General features: G+C 35.7%; 1 protein-coding gene across 1 annotated transcript in view; it reads right to left on the bottom strand.

Annotated features, from left to right (window-relative positions):
- LOC140152510 (follicle-stimulating hormone receptor-like) overlaps positions 1-13,788 on the bottom strand; it is a 459,585-nt gene extending 445,797 nt beyond the window's left edge. The window contains exons 1-2 of the mRNA XM_072174850.1: positions 13,430-13,788; positions 9,730-10,581 (exon numbers count right to left, since the gene is read on the bottom strand). The gene's annotated coding sequence lies outside the window, so the exon portion shown is untranslated. The remainder of the gene's footprint in view (positions 1-9,729; positions 10,582-13,429) is intronic.
- Between the last annotated feature and the right edge of the window lie 10,119 nt (positions 13,789-23,907).

Genomic DNA, 23,907 nt, shown 5'->3' with positions numbered 1-23,907 from the left:
TGTATAGAGCCCAATATGTAACAAAATATTAGACCCACTCGAATTTTTTTTTTCTTCGATAAATATTAACCGGAGGTCAAATCATGTCCATATATGCGTAAAAATCCGGATAAAAGAGGTTTTCCGACAGTGTAACCTCCAAAACGCATAATAAATGCAAAGAGCCCAATACGTAACAAAAAATTAAACCAACACGAATTGTCTTCTTTGTTCTATACATATTAACTGGAGGTCAGGTCATGTCCATATATGCGAAAAATCCGGATAAAAGAGCTTTACCGACCGTGTAACGCATAAAGAATGTATAGAGCCCAATACGTAACAAAAAATTAGACCCACTCGAATTTTTTTCTTTCTTCGATAAATATTAAATGGAGGTCAGGTCATGTCCATATATGCGAAAAATCCGGATAAAAGAGCTTTTCCGACAGTGTAACCTCCAAAACGCATAAAAAATGTAAAGAGCCCAATACGTAACAAAAAATTAGACCAACTCGAATTGTTTTCTTTCTTCCATAAATATTAACCGGAGGTAAGTCATTTCCATATATGCGAAAAAATCCGGATAAAAGAGCTTTTCCGACAGTGTAACCTCCAAAACGCATAAAAATGTATAGAGCCCAATACGTAACAAAAAAATCCAGCCGAAAACCACTGACAAATATTTTGTTCTAAAAATACTCAAAATGACTCTAGAAATAGTCACACATGACTCAAAATGAGTTACTGGGTCAATATAAAGTAATTCTATAACAAAAACACGCACTAATAACCATATTTTGCTTTAAAAATAACCAGAGCCCAATACGTAACAAGAAAAAATTCTATGTCTAAAGAAAAAACACTGTCAATTTTTTTTTTCTAGAAAGACTCAAAATGACTCAAAAGGATTTACTGAGTCAATATAAAGTAATTCTATAACAAAAACATGCACCTAAAACCCTAATTCGCTTTAAAAATGACCAGAGCCCAATACGTAACAAAAAAATTCTAAGTCTAGAGAAAAAACACTGTCAATTTTTTTTTCTAGAAAGACTCAAAATTACTCAAAAGGATTTACTGAGTCAATATAATGTAATTCTATAACAAAAACATGCATTTAATCATGATAATGTCCTTTCAAAATAACCAGAGGCCAATACGTAACAAATAAATTCCAAGTCTAGAGATAAAACACTGTCAATTATTTTGTTCTAGAAAGACTCAAAATGAGTTACTGGGTCAATATAAAGTACTTCTATAAAAACACATGCACATAATATCCATAATTTGCTTGAAAAACACCCGGAGCCCAATACGTAACAAAAAAATGTATAGAGCCCAATACGTAACAAAAACCACTACAGAGGGAGGGAGTATGAATAAAGTAATTTTAATCAAATTTTAGTTTTGTTACGTATTAGGCGGGATGAATTATTTTTTGCCACTTTTTGTTCTAGGTAGAAGAGGTTGAGCCCAATACGTATCAAATTGATACGTACTGGGATTTTGTTACGTATTGGGCTCTTACAATCGTGGATCACACCCTTTCTTTGATTGCGACCGTATTCACCACCCAGCGAAAGTAGTGTTTCTTGTGAACTGTTCTAACTTACAGCTATTTAAGTGTCCCCTTTATGTCCCTTGGGTGTATGGGGATAAAAACCATCTACTTTGCTTCAGTTTTTTAATTCACACAGCTGTCTTTACTAGAGACAGACAAAATACTACTATTTCAATAATTTGAGTGTTGAGACCAAATCAAATGACATATTTTGCCAAAATCTTACTTGCTAATACGAAATGGTTCTTTAACCTATTGATGTAATTCATTATTTATAGTACTGACCAAAGTGCTTAACCTTTATAATTTTAAAAAAAACACAATTTCTTTTACATGTTAAAAAATAATACATACATAAATTTCCAAAATTAGAAATTTCAGATATTAGCAAAATATTCTGAGTCTTCACAACCAAAACACTGACCTGAATAGATGCTTTTCCTTTGGGAAGATACACATTTCAATAAGGAAAAACACAGAAAGTGTAGTGTACTAAAAATGTTTTTAATGCAAACACTATGTCACCACAGAAGGACATGGCAATAATGAGGGTTGTGTCCACAAGCCTGGGTCTCATCATCAGTGTTTATAAAACAGAGTACATGACCATCAACTGCAACCCACAGCCACCACTCCAAGTATCTGAAGAACCCATCAAGTATGTCACCGATTTTAAATATCTTGGTTCCATTATGGGCTCTAGCACCTTTGACCTCTCCTGGCTGAAGGCTTTTGCATGGTATGCATCTGTGGAGAAGTCCAACAATCACTGTTGCAACAAAAACTTGTGTTATAGTATTGCTCTATGGCTGTGAGTCCTGGGTGATATCTACTGACATGGAAAATAAGATCAACACTTTTGGTACATCATGTTGCAGGATAATGCGGAACATCAAGCGCACTGACCATGTTAGTAATGAAAGGATCTATACCATCACCAACACCGTGCCTCTTATCAACTCTGTCAAATCACGACAACTATGATTCCTGGGACATATCCTGAGGATGCAGGAAGATGAACCATGCAGAAGATATGCTATCTACACCCCATTACATGGTAAAAGAAGACCTGGAAGGCAAAAAAACATCTTACTTGTTGTATGTGCAAAAACTGTTAGGGGACTTTGACAACATTTTACTGCCAGATGCCATTACCATTTTGGCTTCAAATCGTAGTACATGGAGAAACTTTCAAATGATCTTTCAAAATGAAATGAATGAATGAATGTACAAGACATGTCAATCTAGGTTAGTTATTTGTAGCTCAAATCAATATCAGATATGGTCAATAGTGTTGGACTTATTTTGTATTCAACATCAACAAAATATCTCAAGAACCATGTGTCCAGATTCAACAAAGTTTCAGCACTTTAAACCATGTTTAATATGCAATCATAATAAAATAATGCAGACTGAAAATGTATATAAAGTGACAAACAACGCATTAAGCATCCCATCCTAATCTCCTTGTATTGTCTTTGAGCAAAACAGATCATACAAATGTCTCCACTGTGTAGCCAGATCTATCTTCATATTATGGTATATAATATTCTTAACCATTTCACAGCTTTAGGCCATTTGTCATGCTGAAAGTTCCATTATTCCTGCTTGCCTATTTCCAAAACGGGACATTGTGAAGTAGAATATTGGACTTGTAGTTTCTGACATAATATTATCATGTACTACAGATTGCAATCAAATGTAATAGCAACAGCACACATTTTTCAGCAATATCTCAAACATCACTTTCTAACAAACAACTCATTCACTCTAAATTGTGAATTATTGTTGACGAAAATCCGAAATGTACTCTCATTCAAACAATTTTGAAAACATGTCTTGTTAATAATAATAGTAGAAGCATTTAGTGGAGAGTGCAAAGGGAGGCTACCCCCACTATTGTTGGTAAGTCAGGGGAAATTCACACATTTGAGGTAAAATTTGGGAAATCAAGGGGAATCAAGTCCTGTGCCCCCCCCTCCACTTTTGAAAGCCTGCAGACACCACTAGAAGCATTCAATCAATCACAAATGCTTCAGTGGAACTTATGGTGGAACGTAACAGTTAGTTAATTATTGTGTCAGACAAAATGGAATTGATGGTTCATAGATGTAGGAGATGAATGGTACCAAATTTACAACATGTGATAAATCAGGAACTTACAACCTACTAATTGGTTCCACTAGAACAGACATATTGAAGTAATAAAATTTGCTTTATTTTATTGAATGTGTTTGTTGGATCACAGACCTTTATTGTGCACCAGTGGTGAAGTTTAGATAAATTAAATGAGTACTTCATTAAGCAATTCTAATATTCTTGCCACAACAACGATCAAGGAAAATTATGTGAAGAGTCAATCGTTTGCATCATGATCAAGAACTTTTAATTAGATGTAATGCAATGTATACAAAAGCAAAGTTATAGCTGAAAACATTGGGTATTTAAACAATAAATAACATAAGGATTTAAATGGCAAATCGGTTCATACCTGTAAATCAACTTTAGTAATATTTTGTTTGATTATTATTTTGCTAAATTATACTTGTTGTTCCTGCTCACTATGATACTTTTCATGTTGTTAAAAACTAAACAACAATAAAAAAAGGAATGAAACACTTCGCTGTCATCTCAAATTAATTTGAGCAACAAGTGCATGATCACGACCTTCTAAGAATACAAGTTTGCTATGCAATGATGATGTATCAGCAGCTCACGTCAAGTGATGTTTCGCTGTCAAGACTTGTAAGAGCCATTAATATTTCACACATGCAGGCCTTATTACACTGTTCAGTTTGACATTTCATCAAGAATATCCGCCATTAATCATTTCTTCAAAGTCTCCTAAATTACTTGCAACCACAAACTATACTGATGAGATTTATGGTGCTCTACCATTTTAAGCCGGAAACAAACTTTAACATCATTCTCTATACATACTCCAAACAAACTTTCACCTAATATGCAACACAAGAAAGCCAATATTGGCAGCTAAGAGGCTGTTCCTAACCTAGCCTGTATTAGTAGACCCCTAGGGTAGAGACATGAAGTGACATACGCCTGATCCACCTTCAGGTAACAAATCATAGCTTTCCATTTGTATGTTAAGTTTTGCTCAAAATCAGATCTAAAATTTCATGTATGTATAGAAAGTTTCAATATTTTTAAGCTTTGAATTCCTATGAAAAAGATGTAAAAAATATAGTACAAATATGCCTAATACAAGTTCATGTTCTTAAAATAGCCTTCGGAATAAATTTAGGAAAACAGAAAAACAATTTTGGTAACATAAAACATACAGGTGAAAAGCATTAGATAGTAAACAAGTGAATTCTTCATCTCAGTATTAAAAACACCCACTCAACCTCCTCCCTAATACTCCTCCTTGAGGGACTTTGTGGCTCAACAATACCATCATAAGCTTAAATGATTCTTGATTTTCTTAATATCGTTTTTCCTCTTTATCTACCTTTATGCCCAAGGCAAACAACATAGAGGAAACATTCTTGATCTGATCTTTACCTGGATAACAATATCATCTTTTTAATAAAGGTATGCTGCCTCTGTGGCTCAATATCCACCCACTTACGTAACTTGAAATGTCTTCTGTTGTCTGTCAATATCTTTACCATACATTGTTTTGTGACCTATTTGCTTAATTTACTCTATAATCCATAAATCTCAGTGAATCAGAATTACAATATAAATATTCCCACAAATAAACAATAAATATTGGAAATGTCATTATCTGGAGAATTATGTCAAACAGAAATAGATTTGCTCATTTTATTTTGGATTGTAATGTTGAAACTGAATCACATAATCCAATAATATCTTAGATTGTTGTCTTGTTCTATATCTTAGTATATTTGATCATATTTCAATATTGTCATGCTGTGCCAAGCACAATTACACCATTTTTACTTGTTCTTGATAACCATTTGATGCATTTTAATGAAGCTTGCAAGGAAATTAAACTATACCAGACTTGAGTCACAATTGGATTGCTCATATCGCATTTCCCTTGGTGGTGTCAGTTTTTCATTCTCTCATGTTCACTTCTTGTCTAGCCAGCAGCAAAATGGGCTATTCCAGTTGAAATCCATACGCCCCTTATGGAAGACACAGGGAGTGTGAATTTCAAATGCAATACCTAAATGGTACCTAAACTTCAAAATCCATTTGAAATCTACACCCCCCTATGTGGGAGATTAAGGTAATGTCTTCAGCAAAGGGTGTATGGATTTCAATTGGAATATCCCAATGACACTACTGTACTTGAATCATTACAAGTATTCGTTATATGTTTCAATGAGAAGATTATAATGGCAAAATAGATCATCTAAATTAAGAATGCTGCATATTTTCAATGCATTCCATCTTCAGATTTACACAGTAAATACACATGTAAGGGTGTACTTGAAAATATCCAAGACAACCCAAGAAATAAATCATTCCGATGCTAAACCCTTGTCTAGTCTACATGTTAATTTTTATGACTTTTCTCAAGTGACACTACAATTAGACCTTCATTACAAAGCTGGCATGCACTAAATAATCAAAATCAACTCAAGTATCAGAACTTAATTTCTTAACATGCATGCAATAAACTGGAAATTGTTATATTTCTGCAATCTTCAGTAGATAGCAATTTATATCTTCAGTACTAAGCAATGTACACATTGCACAAACTAAATAAAATGTGAATTGACTTTATTATATGATGCATGATAGATTTGGTGGTGATATGGTTACAGTTTGTTCCTTTAATTATGCTAGTAGATGCTAGTACACTTCTACATGAAGATCCACTTCAGTTGAAGTCACAGTGTACATTATAATAGTCCATTTGGCTTCCTCGAGACAGTAGTGTCCGTGTATAGTGACGTGAAGTGACAGCACCTTACAGATACACCGCCTTTGATCGCATGTGTGTCTAACATGGACGATACTGTCTCCAGGAAGCCAATGGACTATTACATAGATAACTCCATATCACTCCAGTTTCTGTAATTTTCATAGACATTGATTCCCCCAATATCTCTTTAGTCATTATGAACTTGACAACTGAAAAATTATTTGTAAATGATAGTCATTCTCTTATTTTCATCTAATTGCAAATGAAAATGATGCTACAGATATAAATAGGGGTGACCAGAGACTGTCCCCCCTCAGGGGCAAGTCCACCCACCACATGCTTATGATCTCATGGCTGCTGGGAAAGTACCATGATGATGTAATTAGCTGGCACACATCACATGCACAGCTAAGTACCCAAGAAAACAAGAAAGTCTGAAACATCTCGCCACAGAAATTAGCATCAAAAAAGGTAAGTAATATTGTAATAATCTCAAGACACTGCAGAGATGGTTTTTGTTCATATATTAATTCGGAAGGTGAATGATTTGCCCAACACATTATACAATTAAAAGATCAACATTTTGAGTTTAGTAGACATAACAAAAGGTAAAGAAAAAAATTACCATTGGGGCTGGTCTGCCCTGTATGTGAAGGAGCAAGTCGCCCTGTGTTTTTTCCCATGCGGACTCCCGGGAAGGACAAGTTTCAAACAAGGTAAAACTACTGGCAAGCATGTTTATTTAAAAAGTTAAGTGGTACTGGTATTTCTCATACCATTGTTATGTCCTAAACCATAATCTCTGCACAAAGTTGTAAATAAATCATGTGTTCGTTCACTTTGGACCCCTATATTAGCTTACATTATACCCATCCTATAAATTTAGTAACTCCTGGGAAGAGAATGACTGCCCAATATACCCTTTACTAAATGTTTGCATGTTATTGTTATGCAATATTTTAACCTTTTTTAAATCAGGTGCGAACCCGCCCCAGTATGGGCGAACCTGCCCCACTTCACAAATTTGTTTGTTTGCTTTACTCTGCTGCTATCTTAGTCCTGAGATTAGGGTCGTATGTAGCCAAGACATTTCACATGGGCCAATCAGGCCCCTTCTAACCTTAAAAGTAACATTGCTAGACTAGTCAGAAAAAAATAGGGCAAACATTCCCCAGTTTCCCCTGTAAGCTTTCATTATAATGTTAGCTGCAGCATTATTGCCCAGGTTGTGCACCTGGTAACCATCTTAAGACAAAGGAGACACTTAATACTCTTAGCAGCATGCAATACTATGAGGTGCCAAAAGAGATTTGAGCATTTACAGTTAAGTGCATGCCATAATGACTTTTAAATCCTTAGCACTTAAGAGTGCAATTTATTTCAGATTGAAGCAATGGACTGCCATCTTCATCTTAATGTCATTAGGGCCCCTGAGAAATTTAATCTAACATTTATTTGCATTTGTAATAATGTTCAGAAATTCTAGTGGTGTGTATAGTTGGACGAATATTCTTCCAAATGTGTGTTTTATCAAATGAACAATTTAACAACTAATCATTTTTCGAAATGGTGAGCTCTCAAATCATGCCAGAAAGTGTCACACAGTGTTACAGTACTGGTAGCCAGATATAATGTGACTATTGCAAACAGCAAGATGTGAGTGAAACAGAAGCCACCATTCAACCCATGGGCAAGACTGTGGGCATGTTTCTGACTATGGTACCATTACAAGATGTTATGTAAAGCAACATGTTGCTGATGTACGTTAGGGCCGTAAAAGACACTGGGAAAACAGTCTGTCATTTCACACTCTTGACATTTGGTCCACAGTATTGACTTAAATGATTCAGAGCATGTTCATCATTAACATGTTTAGGATTTTGTGTTTACAGGTTTAGGTTAGGAATTTTAGGGTTAGGGTTAGGATGAAGAATAGTGTTATGTTAATAGTACGCGCTAGTATAGATTCAGTTTTTAGGGTATGGCTAGAGAACAGCACATGAATAAAATGGGAGAATATCAGTGACAGCACACTAAAAAAAAAGACTTGGATTATGTTTCAACATAATCGTACGGCCATGTTGCAATATCCGTACAGTGAATGTCATACTGTGGGGAGGAAACTTGAAGTTGTGATAGCAATATCAAATTTATGACAAATGTTCATAATGATAAAAAGACACACACAAAAAACATATTACAGATAAATGCCTCATGTACATCACTAAAACTGACTAAACAGTTCCAGAAATTGCAGGGATTGCATGGCTATATCAGCAAGGATTTTGTCCAGAGTTTATTTCAAGAAAAAGTGTTATTGTGCGTTATTGAAACTGAAGTTATAAAGTGGGTCATCTAGGTTATAAGCTGAATAGGCGGTTTGCAACTCAATAGCGTAGTCCGTATATAGTCTGCAACTCCTGTCAAATCAATTGTCAACTATGAAAGAACATTATTGATCTCATGTTTCATTGCTGTCAACTTGATAACAACATAATTAGCCCTGGGTGAATACTAACGACATGCTTTATTAGTCTCATGGTCCTTCACAAGTCTGTAGATTTATGATATACATATGCCATGATTATGGGTGATGCTTGATCTGACAATTAATTAGTAGAAGTGACTTTCACAAGAATTTATGGTAGCTGAAGTTTTAGTGTGGGAGGTCTACGTACCACAAGAGAGTAATAATTTGTGATGCAATCAAGAAAATTAATAAGTTTTGATTTTCTTCGAATTCTTGCCCAATTGCGAAGATTTGCAATAACATGCATAATTACGTTAAAAACAATTGGAATTGTGTTTCGTGAAATATGGATTTTTGTGACAGACGACTTAATTTGTTTGATTTGTTATCTACTTTCCTTGTGTGTGGTTCAGTCAATTTTTAACACAATTTATAATCTTCCCATTGAAAATAATTTCAGATAAAGTTGGATGAATTCTTCCTTGACTTCAAACTTGTCTAAAATCTTTTAACCGTAATCGAACAAATTTGTTAATATTGTTGTTTATATATAATTATGTTTAAAACATACTAACATTTACCATATATAGCTATAGTAATCTTGTTTCACCTGCAGTTTATGTGCGTATTACTCTAACATCGCAGTTGAATGGACACACTATCCTAATTCCGCAGAGCATATACAAACTGGCGATTTGTCAGCACACTTGAGGCGCAACCGCATAAACGCACTGACGTCACTTCCAAATTTCAGGTGAAACAAATGATACACACAGACAACGGAATCAATGAGTATCAATCAAAATTAACACAATTTAAAAAGAAACTAAACACAATTTTTGTGTATAATCTACTTACAAACTTGAGGTGCGATTAGGCAGGTCCAGCTGTTCCACTGACTTAATATCCTCTCCAGTGCATGTCACACGCAAATCCTTTTCGATTCGAAAACAGGTACAATAATCTGGGCATTTTTCTCACCACCAGAGTAATCATACTGAGGCCGACATTGAAGTCGCATTCACAAGTTTGAATTCGGTGGTCATAGTGGTGTTATCGGCAGCAAACACTACTACTTGAGTGTTGAATATAAGAAGATAGACAACTAGTAGACAAGTTGTACGTCTTCTATACATCTTGCCTGATGGATTCATACCAATAGATAGATGGATGGATGGATGGATGATAATCTCAAGTTTAATCAAAGATAGTACTTGGTATGAGTAAAGAGGTCTTCTCCTCAGTTTTCCCTTACTCGTCTCTTTATACTGATATCAGTTCATTCTTATATAGATGTAACATTACAATTCTCTTGCTTGGCATAAAAATAAAGTGATACCATATAAATGACTTGTCCAGCAGCTTGGAAGATCCAAATGGCAATCCTCAGACAAAGTAGCAGTTATGATTGAAGACTCTTTTCACTTTTTACTTCTTTTTCTTATCAGAAGTTATCAGTCAGTATCTGTCACTGCTTCTAATACAATGTAGTAATACTACACATTCACTTGCTATCTTCAGAAGATAGCAAGCAAAACAACAACTTGCAGATTATCAATAAAGGAGACTGGTGGCCCAGCATGTCACATTTCCTTAAAGAATTAAACTACAAGTATGAGATGTAATCATGGATTAAAAGTCAGTGTCCAATCTTTCAAAAAGTTCAGGTCATAGGTATGATGGAGCAACTTCTCTTCTGAATAAGATTTTCTGAAAATCAACAAAAAAGCAAACATGATTCTTGTTATTTCTGTGATAGATTTATGCACAAATGTTCAGCTGCAGTGAGTTTGTGTGGTATTCAGTGGTAACCCAATATTGCATAAAGTAACAGAAATCAACTGGATTCAGCTTTAAATCTCTTGCATTAGAACATTTCAACAGCTAGGTTTGGGTGTTACATTTGTCAAAATGTGAGCCTAAGATAACCAATATTATGATTTCTTGAATAATCATGCAATTGCAACCAACATGATATGTGGTGAAATACAGTCATATCTTTTTGATTATTTCAAACATTCTTCCTTCACACATTTGTTCTTGTGTTGACTAAATTACAAAACCTGTATATTCTCTAAGCTGTTGATGAATAGCTGTTTGAAGAACATAGTTTTCAAAATATTATTTTAAAAAGGAAGTAAAAGAGAATTTGTATGTGATTTTATGGGAGATCAGTGATAGAAAAATATATTAATCTCCTTTGTCACATATGGTACACATTTTTTTCAACTATATACAATATACACACTTTTTAAAATATGCAGCAGCCAGTGCAAAGTAAAGGAGGATTTTGTGATCCTAGCATCCATTTTTATGACATTTTTCAGCAGATATCCATGAAAAAAGCTTATTCCCAAAATGTCAGTTGATTCCGATTTTGCGTTTGTGAGTTATGCATGATCATGTGTATTACACTGCCCCGTTGGCCAGTGTTGTAATTTCGTTCTGGTATACCATAATGCAATTCAAATTTGACGATATTTTTGCTAAACAAACTAATCTGCAGAATTTTTGTTACATAAACATTATGTAGCCAGAGGTTTCCAGTGGTATAAAAATGGAAAAAATTGTGGGGGGGGGGGGGATGAGGCTGTGGATCACAAAATGCCCTTTTAAGCAGACAAGTTTAAATACATCTGAGCATATATCTTGTACGGATCAAGAAAACTGTGGATTTATAAATAGGGACTGAAATATAAATCATGTGAGTTATGTGCAAAATAAAAAGAATAAATGAAATATTAAAAATTTTTAAAGAAAGTGATTCAACTTTGGTATTAATATATACCTTGACAGCACAGGTGTTAGAAAAATTAGAAAACACAAAAAAATGGCAAGCTCTCTATAGTTTGGTGCACTTCAAGTTCAGTAGTAACGCAGGTGCATATTTCGCTGGTTGCAATATCAAATCACATGAAGTCAACCATGTAGAGCATATGTGCATGTGTAAAAGGGTTGTTTGTCAGTAGGCCCTACCCTTATGGCAAACCTGCAAAAAAGTGTTAACATCAATACTGAATTCAGGAACAAAATATTTTGAACACATTCAAGATAAGTATATCCCTCGTATGTACTTTTTGCCATTTTTCACAAGGGTCATTTTATGAAATTTGGGGACACATTACCTTTAATAGCTCGTGTATTTTGAGCCCTGTCCATGGAACCAGAGTACAGAGGAGGAGTGAGTGATACTGGTTGATAAATATTCAAGTAAATAACTAGACAAGGGTAGGGGAAGGGGTTTACTTTCCAATCAAAAGAGTGCCTTGATAAACATATACTAGCTTATACTGGAACACCTGAGCTATATCTGGCTACCCATGGCCATTGATGAGAAAATATATAAAATAATATTGAAAATTGCCATAAACATCCAGTAGGCCAAACCCTCAATCAGCCTTAGTGCCCCCTCCTCTAGTAAGAAACATCCCACCGTCTTGTCCTTTATCATATGGGTGTCTGTCATGCAACAAGTAGTATTCCATTAAAAAGATATCGGTATGGTAAGTCAATGTCTGTGCCAACAAACCAAGTTGGACGTGAACAACTATCCCTCCCACTCAGTGGCAGCGTCAGGATTTTTCAGGGGCCATTGAGGGGCAAAGTGAATTTCAGGAGGGAATCAACAAATTTTGTGCAAAACTGCTGCAAAAAGTGGAAATTTTCAAACTGGGGGTGGGGGCAAGAGTTCTGACTGAGGCATCCCCCCCTGTGGCACCACCACTGCCCGCACTCATAACTCAACACTACACCTCAGACATGTGATGCTGGTGTAGTTGGGTAGGGTATAAATGATGATGTAGATGGAATAGAGCTACAGGTTTTCCCCCAGGGTTTGCCATATAACCAAGCAAAGCAGCAATTAAAAAGAGTTTTCTTTCCAATTGATTCTGATCGACCTGGCAAACTATTAATTGGCATAAATGAGGAAAACGTATAAATCAGTGGCGTAGATTTCTTTTCGCCATTGGGGGGATGGGGTTAGAAAAAATTTCTTGAAGTCAGCACCTTTTGGCGACAAAATAAGGTTATGAGTACAAAATGGCGCAAAGTCTTGCGAAAAATTTTGCAATATTAAAGCTAAACTGGTGAAATATTGTACAAAAGTTGAATAAATTCGCGCAGAGCGCGAAAAATTTAGCACTTTTTAGGTTGAAATGGCCAAATATAGGGTTAATTTGATTGGAAACCCATATACCGGGTACAGGCGTCAACATTGTGGGGGATGATTGTATGGATCATCCCCCTGGCAAAATATTGGGGGGGATAAATCCCCCCATCCCCCCGGGATCTACGCCAATGGTATAAATCCTAGTACATGAGTACTAACCGAATCACCACCCTACCCGACCCTAAATTCAGAATTTCAGCCTGCCGATGAGGCCTGCTGCCGATAATAAAGTTTATTTGATATCATATTAATCAAGCATTTTGACCTCTCATCAAAAGGAGGGGAACGAAGTGTACGTACTTGAACAAATGAAAGCTTACAAAAACTAACAAATTGTAAATACACTTGGCAGACTTTTCATCACAAAACTTAACGAAGATTCCTTACCTGTTGTATAATATTAAGATATTCCCTGTTGTTTGATATTCAATATACAATCACCGTGGTATCGCTTGCCAACTGTGAATGCAAAGTGTGGCCAACCAGATGAAGGCGTCCACAATTTCCAGGCATCAGTTTAGCGCCGCCCGCCGCCGCAAATATCATCCAATTTACCAGTCAGTCAGTAAGTAAACTTCAAAATTGCGCATGTCTTGATGATCTAAGTGCCAATCTTATTCGAGCAGCCGCCTGTTTGAGTTCGATATTTTACGTACTGTACTTTTCAGCTCGGTTTCCACTCCGCGATTTTGATGAAGCTGGAGCAGTGCTCACGAGTCAAATAATGTGACTAGATTGGGTGCCTTGACGAGACACCCGCACGTCGCATCGTTGAACTTGTCTGAGTGCATTACCACTACTACCAAGACTACTAGTCTATGTGCTTTTTGTAATGTGAAACAATATTACTTCAGGTTCTGAAAAAGAGGGGACATGTATACACAATACATTTAGATTGCAATTACTTTAAAATATACCTTCAGCAGATCGCATGCACAAAAATCAAAGCTGTCATAAGCCAGATACGAAGTCCAAATCTAAAAGACATTTGGTCATGTTTATAGTATCAATGAATGAAACAGTGCTGTAATTGGCATCGAGCCAAGTAATTCCCTTCAGGCCTACATATACTTTGCCAACTTTAGTAGATAGCAATCAGCCAATAATTTAAACAGTTATAGGAAGAGGCATGATAAACAGGCTTTTATTATGATGCACCATTGCATTGAACACTTTGCTGTCTTCAGTAGATGGCATGGGCCAAAACTGCTAGCAAGAAAGCATAGAGTATATACGCTGCTATTTAAGAAAGGGGTGCACTTTGGCATAAAGTATGCTGCACTGTACATTTTGCTATCTTCCGTAAATAGAAATGCCTACCAAGAATACATAACGTATGCTGCACTTTATCTAGGGATACACTTTGCTATCTTCAGTAGATAGCAATAGGTTGTTGATTAGAGTATCTACCAACCAAGAACACATAGAGTATTCTGCACTGTAACTACGAATACAATTTGCTATCTTCAGTAGATAACAATATGTTGTTGACTAAAGTAGACATAAAGCCAAGAAGACATAAAGCATTCTGCACTATAATTAGTGATACACTTTGCTATCTTAGTAGATAACAATAGGTTGTTGATTAAAGTATTTACCAAGAAGACAAATTATTCTGCACTAAGATTAGGTATACACTTTGCTATCTTCAGTAGATAGCAAAAGGTTGTTTATCAAAGTATCTACTAAGAAGACAAAGTATTCTGCACTATAATTAAGAATACACTTTGCTATCTTCAGTAGATACCAATAGGTTGTTGATTAAAGTATCTACCAAGAAGACATAAAGTGTTGCCGGTTCTAAAAACACCTAGAAACACCAGTACCAGAGTGAACAAGATTCCTGATAGGAATTGAAATATTTCTGAGTGAGTAGTATCATTTTATTGGATCTGAACAAGAACCTTTATCAATCTTAAGACATAAAGTATTCTGCAATTTAACTAGGAATACCCTTCGCTAGTTTCAGTAGATAGCAAAAGGTTATTGATTAAAATATCAACCAAGAAGACATAAATTATAATGCAAAGTAACTAGGGATACACTTTGTGATCTTCAGTAGATAGCAATATGATGTTGATTAAAGTATCTACCAAGAAGACAAAGTACGCTGCACTATAGCTAGGAATACAATTTGCTATCTTCAGTAGATAGCAATATTAGAGTATCTACCAACTAACAAGACATAAAGTATTCTGTCCTGTAATTAGAGACACACTTTACTTTTGCTATCTTCAGTAGATAGCAATAATGTTGTTGATTAGAGTATCTACCAACCAAGAAGACATAAAGTATTCTGTCCTGTAATTAGAGATATACTTTACATTGCTATCTTAAGTAGATAGCAATATGCTGCTTGTTAAAGTATCTACCAAGAAGACTAAGTATTCTGCACTATAACTAGGAATACACTTTACTATCTTACGTAGATAGCAATAGGTTATTGATTAAGATATCTACCAAGAAGACATAAAGTATGCTTCACTGTAACTATAGGAGTACACTTTGCTTTCGGCAGTAGATAGCAATAGGCTGTTGATTAAAGTATCTACCAAGAAGACATTAAGTATGCTGCAAAATAACAAAGGATACCCTTTGTTATCTTCAGTCGATAACAATAGGTTGTTGATTAAAGTATTTACCAGGAAGACGCAAAGTATTCTGCACTATACACTTTGCTATCTTCAGTAGATAGCAATAGATTGTTGATTAAAGTATTTACCAAGAAGACAAATTATTCTGCACTAAGATTAGGTATACACTTTGCTATCTTCAGTAGATAGCAAAAGGTTGTTTATCAAAGTATCTACTAAGAAGACAAAGTATTCTGCACTATAATTAAGAATACACTTTGCTATCTTCAGTAGATACCAATAGGTTGTTGATTAAAGTATCTACCAAGAAGACATAAAGTGTTGCCGGTTCTAAAAACACCTAGAAACACCAGTACCAGAGTGAACAAGATTCCTGATAGGAATTGAAATATTTCTGAGTGAGTAGTATCATTTTATTGGATCTGAACAAGAACCTTTATCAATCTTAAGACATAAAGTATTCTGCAATTTAACTAGGAATACCCTTCGCTAGTTTCAGTAGATAGCAAAAGGTTATTGATTAAAATATCAACCAAGAAGACATAAATTATAATGCAAAGTAACTAGGGATACACTTTGTGATCTTCAGTAGATAGCAATATGATGTTGATTAAAGTATCTACCAAGAAGACAAAGTACGCTGCACTATAGCTAGAATACAATTTGCTATCTTCAGTAGATAGCAATATTAGAGTATCTACCAACTAACAAGACATAAAGTATTCTGTCCTGTAATTAGAGACACACTTTACTTTTGCTATCTTCAGTAGATAGCAATAATGTTGTTGATTAGAGTATCTACCAACCAAGAAGACATAAAGTATTCTGTCCTGTAATTAGAGATATACTTTACATTGCTATCTTAAGTAGATAGCAATATGCTGCTTGTTAAAGTATCTACCAAGAAGACTAAGTATTCTGCACTATAACTAGGAATACACTTTACTATCTTACGTAGATAGCAATAGGTTATTGATTAAGATATCTACCAAGAAGACATAAAGTATGCTTCACTGTAACTATAGGAGTACACTTTGCTTTCGGCAGTAGATAGCAATAGGCTGTTGATTAAAGTATCTACCAAGAAGACATTAAGTATGCTGCAAAATAACAAAGGATACCCTTTGTTATCTTCAGTCGATAACAATAGGTTGTTGATTAAAGTATTTACCAGGAAGACGCAAAGTATTCTGCACTATACACTTTGCTATCTTCAGTAGATAGCAATAGATTGTTGATTAAAGTATCTACCAAGAAGACATTAAGTATTCTGCATTATTACTATGAATACACTTAGCTATCTTCCGTAGATAGCAATAAGTTGTGGATTAAAGTATATATCAAAAGGTCTACCAAACGACATAAAGTATATGCTGCAAAATTACTAGGGATACACTTTGTTATCTTCGGTAGATAGCAATAGGTTGTTGATTAATGTATCTACCAAAGTATTATGCACTATAACTAGGGTTACACTTTGCTATCTTCGGTATATATCTGCTCTAATCTTCAGTAGATATAGCAATAGGTTGTTGATTAAAGTATCTACCAACCAAGAAGATATACAGTATTTTGCAGGCTGAAAAAATAAAAATGCGTAAATTTGGATGACAAAACTGCCTGAATTCAGGCAAAAGGCTGAAAATGATCATGCCTGGTAGATCGTAATGAGTCATTGACTATATTATCTAGCGAGTAGGCAATGTACGTACTATATCAAGTAGTGGACTTTAATATCTTCAGTAGATAGCAAAAAAGTACCTAGCAAGAAGGCACAGGGGCGTAGCCATGATTTATTTGTTGGGGAGGGGGGGGCTGATTTGGAAAAAGTGGATTTTTTCCCCAAAAGTTAACTTTTCCCCACAAATTTGTTTTGACCATTAAGAAAACATATAGAACCTATTTTTTTTCGCTCGCCACGCTTGCAAATAACTTTTTTTGGACCGAAAAAGCATTAAAAATATGGACCTTTTTTTGGTCTTTGGTGATTTGGAGGGGGCGGCTGCCCAACTCCCTGGCTATGCTGTACTATAAAAAGGCATCCACAACATTTCAACCTCATGGACAAGTAGAAGAACAGTGTTATTTATCTTGAGCACGTTTATCGCGAAAAATAAAGATTAGTGTATTATATTATCATCTTCAGTAGATAGCAATATGTTATTGATTTTAAGTACCTAGCAAGAAAGCATAAAACATGTTGCACTTTAACAAGGAATGGACTTTGTTTTCTCCAATAGATAGCAATGAATGATCGATGAAAATTATGGACTTTGTTTGTACCTTCAGTAGATAGCAATGATCGTTCTTCAAATCTTCAAGTCGTTGCCACTAGAAGTCTATTAGACCAGGAAAGCTCTTTTCAACTTTCATGATTAGGATGTTACATCGGATAATAATTGTAACTGGGAACGGGCTGATAATTTTCTTCCCAGATTTAAATATCTATATAGTAAGAAGGCATAACATAACAGGGAAGGGACTTTTAAAGACCTTCAGTAGATAGCAATAGGTAATACAATATCTAGTAATACGGCATAAAGTACGTTGCACTACAACAATGGGTGGATTTGTTATCATAACAGTAAATAGCAACGAGCCATTAATTAAAATATCTAGAAATAAGGCATTATAAGTGTGCTGCACTATAACAACGGGTGGATTATATCAATGAATGAGTTATAATTGAAATATCTACAGCATATCTTCAGCAACGAGTCATCATTAATTTTAAATATCTAGGCCTATAGCAAGAAGGCGTTATGTATGCTGAACTATAACAAGGGGTGAACTCTGCTATCTTCAGTAGATAGCAATGAGTCATTAATTTAAATATCTTGCAAAGGAAGTATAGTATATGCTGAACGATAACAAGGGATACACTTTGCTATCTTCAGTATAGATAGCAATAGGTTATCGATTAAAGTATCAACAAAGAAGGTATAAAGTATTCTGAATTGCAACTAGGGATACACTTGACTATATTCAGTATTATAGTTATAGGTTGTGAAGCAGTGCAGGTGAGCGGCGAAGCCACGAATCGCGATTGGTTGAGGCAGGGGCTAGAAGAAAAAAGTCACTGCACGTTAGCAACGTAAAATCTAAAAGATCAGCTAGCGCAGACAAGCGTGAGGGGGAAGGGGTTGCTGGCAGAGGGGTTGTATCCCCTCGAGTTCTGTAAACCTTTACAAATCACGCGTTAAAATCGTCAAGGGCTAATAGCTGAGAGCACATCACTCAGACATTCTGAGTACGAGGAATAGCCTTAACTGATATAAAATAATTTTGAATTTTTTGAAATTTGCGATATAATACAAATTTTATGACAAATTATTAAAAAATGATATTTTTGACATTTAACAGTCCTCGAAGGAAAGTTTACCAATCTAATGATATGCACTTAAAGTTGAAAATTGATACATGTCTGGTTCACCAATGTATTTTACTAATTCATTTAATTGATAGTACACAGAACCTCTTTATTAAATGTTGAATGAAATGCTCACGTGTCCCTATCATCTCTTAACCTGTCGCACAGTAGCGTAAAGTTCTCAAAATGTGATTTCTGCAACTTAAGTGATGCAAAGGTGCATTTAAGTTGTCGGTAAATTGCATAAAAAAGTTGCATAGAAATTTCATTACAAAAGATTAAACACCCTCTTCATGATTCTTCATTTTCTTAACCTCATTGGCACTGAAATAGAATGGAGCACCCAAAGTTTTATTGTCTCTGATCTTGAGCTGTCTTGTATATTACTTTTATTTTTGTGGTTATTTACCCTTACATTAAAAATGTTCATTCTCTATAAAAGAAACATACACATTTATGGGCGGGTTTTTCAAATGCCAAAAGGAATGCGTGCAAATTGCATGGACAAACAGTTAAAATGGGTATCGCCGTAAAATGACTCATAAAAGTTAAAGGGTTCACTTTCTTTTTTCATAAAAGGTGATATTGAGTGTGGCATTTATAAAAAGTTTCAATAATGGAAAAGTTCAACTTGGTTCTTGCGTGAATATTGATTCGTTGACCTATTGCACTTTTTTACTCACCTGATACGTTTAATAACCAAATGATTTGATGTGCTCATCATTAAGTGTCTATGTGTTTAGCGTTGAAAGTGTTTACCTCTATGATACCTTTACCTTGTAAGCACCTAAGAGTTTAAACCGGCTGATTTCACATGCATTTAGCAAATGAAAAACAATCAATTTTTTAAATAATTGAATTATCATATGGTTCAGCAATGCTTTTTTTCACTGAACTGGACTCTTCTCTACTATATATGATATATCGCAAATAAATAAATAAATTATATGGTCTTTAAAGGTTACCATGAGCATGTTGAGGAAAGCCGCGCTTTTAACCTTTTTCACACTAATTTGGCCATAAGTATTGTACATTTTTATTATAAAAAAGTCCCGATATTGAGCCAGAGGGATTATCAAGCTGCCCCAGTTACCAGTTCTGCATGCATACAGGCTGCGCATTTACTTTTTTTATTGGTGTCCCGGGTTGCATATCAGTGGCGATGAGCGGCGATGCACCGCCGCTCATGAAAATGTTCCTGATGGTCATAATTTTTGGCCTGTTTTACTGGGACAATTGCGCACGAAGCGCGCAAAACCTTTCCATTTTACACTATTTTAGCACAAACAAAGGTGATATGTTGTGGTAATTTGCAACATTACACTATTTTTGCCCCAAATTAAGGTGTCGGTCTACAAAAGAAGATGCACAGGGCAATTCTGGACATTTTCTGTCCGGTAGATGGAGCTGCCCCCACGCCGGTTGCGGATTTTCTCGTCCAGAGGTTTTCCCCCACGAGTGACCGAAAAATTTGGAGGAAAGAGGGGTTGTGAGGCAATATTAATGATTTCCCCTGCCAATTGAATGTTTGACTGATCACCACAAACTCTAGGATATAGAATTTCCCGACTAGATTAGTCTTACTTTGTGGCGGGCTTTGTGGAGGAACTTCTTTAATTTCTTAGTCATTTTTCGGGCTGAAACGAGTATAGAAATATTTTAAGCACGGATTTTGAATTCTCACTGCTCGGATTTCTATTCTGACTGCACAAACGTGCCAGGAGGCACGTTAAAATAGCTTCCGGGGAGGGGGGTCGAACGGCGAATGATGATCTCCGATTGGCACTGTCAGTTTTCCTGGGTCAGTTTTACCTGGGATATTATCTTATATCCCTAGTTTTCGACGAACCGCTTGGTCGGCATAGCTCCACGCCTATGGAAAGCCGTTACCGCCATAATGTCATAACTTGGCTTCAGGATGGCTTGAATCAAGACTAGATGGGTCCAAGATTTTTATTTTTTGTTGTTGATAAGATTATTCTCTTGGTTTTGAACTATTTCTTTCCAATCAAAAATTGATAAATACTAAAAAAAAAAGAAAGAAAGAAAGAAAGAAAAATTAAGAAAAAAAAAAGAGCCCAGTCTAACAAACCTTTGACAGATCTTATTGGACCGAAGTTATCAGATAAGAATCATATAAGATAGTAAAGTCTTATGTTGTGCCATGTGACGATCAAAGGTCGATAGACATAAACAGGGACATAAACAAGCATGGCGCTATACACAAATAATAAAAAGCTGTTCTAGATATGGAACTTGTGTGGAAGAAATTATTTTCTAAAGTTGTCAATAAGATGATTTTGCTGTTGTTTTTGTTGATTGGTTCTTCATCATCAAAACATGTCCAAGGGACATGGCGAACGCATGATTTAAAGACCTTTGTTGCCAAGTTTGCCTTCGAAACATCTTCGTATTCCAAGCAACAGAGTACGGGGTATGTCTATGGAAATATAACAGCTGATGGCGATGTTACAAAAACGTTAACACTGGTTTTTATGAATCAAACTTTTGAAGATGATTTTCGGGATGGATCAAGTTGTTCAGATATATTTAGTAATATAAGAAATGTCGCTTATGATGAAGTCTGCAATGTAGATGGAAGAAACGACATGCTTCGGATAATTCCATGCCAGGAGAATGGTCTGTGTGGTAACAAGCATGGGGATGTTGTTCCTGGATATCAGTTCACTTTCAAAGTAGACAATTACACACAACAGATGTGAGTATAGGTCTATCAAGTTTTATTGGTGATGATGGGTTATTGTTGGGATGGTGTTGGCGTTGGGTGATTGTATTGGATGGTGTTGTTATTGGATGGTGATGTTGTTGTTAAGGTGTTGTTGCTGGGGTGGGGTGTTGCTGGATGGTGTTGTTGGATGTAGTATTGTTGTTGGATGGTGGTGTTGTTGTTGTTGTTGGATGGTGTTGTTGTTGTTGTTGTTGGATGGTGGTGGTGTTGTTGTTGGATTGTGGTGTTATTGTTGGATGGGGATGATGTTGTTGGATGGATGTTGGTGTGTTATTGGATGGTGGTGTTGTTGGTTGGTGGTGTTATTGTTGGATGGTGATGATTTTGGATGGGGATGATGTTGGATGGTGGTGTGTTGTTGGATGGTGTTGTTGTTGGATGGTGGTGTTATTATTGGATGGTGATGATGTTGGATGGTGGTGTTGTTGGATGGTGGTGTTATTGTTGGATGGTGTTGGATGGTGATGTTGTTGTTGGATGATGGTGATGTTGTTGGATGGTGGTGTTATTGTTGGATGGTGATGATGTTGTTGGATGGTGGTGTGTTGTTGGATGGTGGTGTTGTTGGATGGTGGTGTTATTGTTGGATGGTGATGATGTTGGATGGTGTTGATGTTGTTGGATGATGGTGTGTTGTTTGGTGGTGGTGTTGTTGGATGGTGGTATTGTTGTTGAATGGTGCTGTTGTTTTTGGATGGTGGGGATGCTGTTGGTACTGATTGGGGTGTTATTGTTGGAGTGGAGTGTTGTTGTTGTATTGTGGTTATGTTGTTGGGCTGGTCATTGTTGGATGGTGGTGGTGTGGGTGGTATTTGTGTTACTGGACCTTGGTGATGTTGGATGGTGCTGGTGGTTGCATGTGTTTATGTGAAATCCTGGGATCGATTCCCGGGCGGGATCACTTTTTGTTTATCATATATGTTATTCAATTTATTTTTATTTAAATATTTGAATAGATTGCTTTGTCATTTTGAAAAGATTTTGTTATATTCCACTCAGAATAGTCATACTTGTCAAACTTGAATAGATTTTATTAATTTCTGAGGAGTTCATTTTAAGAGTGTGGTGATGTTGTTATTTGTAACTCAGCAATATAACATATATTACATTTTTGTATTTGCAGATATTGGTACATAACATTTGCATCTTGTAACCATGGCAACCCATCAGAGAACTGTAATTGGTATCCAAGTAACTCAGAAATCTTATTTCACTATGACATCTGGCTCGTCAATGGCTACCCAGGAAACAACACAGCATTCTTTACACATCAATTATCTGTTGACCAACAAACATTGCCACAAATTTTCATCACATTCACAAGCTTATACTTGTTACTAAACTTGGTACACTTTTTAGTCCAAAAAGTACCCAAACATCCAGTTATTCTAGTACAATCAATTTGCATATTTTTACAATTTGTAGCAGTCGCATGTGTATGCGCTCATCATCTTCTATATGCTGCTGATGGGGTCGGACAACCCATTTTAAGAGAATGTGGTCGTTGGTTAGATGAAGTAGTACAATGTTTGTTTGTGTTATTATTACTATTACTAGCAAGAGGTTGGCGAATAACAAGAGTAGACATAAGACAGAAATACCTGTTGTTCATTGTGTGGAGTGGCTACAGTGTGGTCTACCTTACCTGTGTCTTCCTATCTATTGTAAGTAGCAACTTTTTAATAATGGCAAAACACTATCATCAACGAAGAGTGAATATTTGATGCACTTTGCTGCCATTTCCAAGCTTTCTTGCTCAGATTATTACACAAAATGAATAATATTGCATAGGGAGAGGAATTGGCTACTGTGAGCATGCATATTTTTGTGGCACATTTTTGCATGTTTTACAGTACTAAAGTAACTTATTTCAATTCTTCCATGGTCTGTATATGCACTGGTAATAGTGTAGAAGAGGCGATAACCAATGGATCAACTTGTCTTGTCATGACTGTTGATCAGCCAGTGTGAGTGTATATCACTTCAGAATTAAAAAGTGTACTTTAACTGTGGTATTGCAGGGGGCAGTAGAAATCCCAGTCAGGACCCTGCCCTTGATGAGCTAACATATACATCTTACTATAAATAGGGAAATGTTGTATCTATCTATCTATGTATCTATGTATCATGGAAAGGCTCCGTCAGTTTCGAT

Source organism: Amphiura filiformis, chromosome 5 (assembly GCF_039555335.1).
Source record: "Amphiura filiformis chromosome 5, Afil_fr2py, whole genome shotgun sequence".
In the NCBI taxonomy this organism is placed as follows: Eukaryota; Metazoa; Echinodermata; class Ophiuroidea; order Amphilepidida; family Amphiuridae; genus Amphiura; species Amphiura filiformis.
Note: the sequence above shows the minus strand (reverse complement) of the source record. Positions and strands in the feature narration are given on the sequence as shown.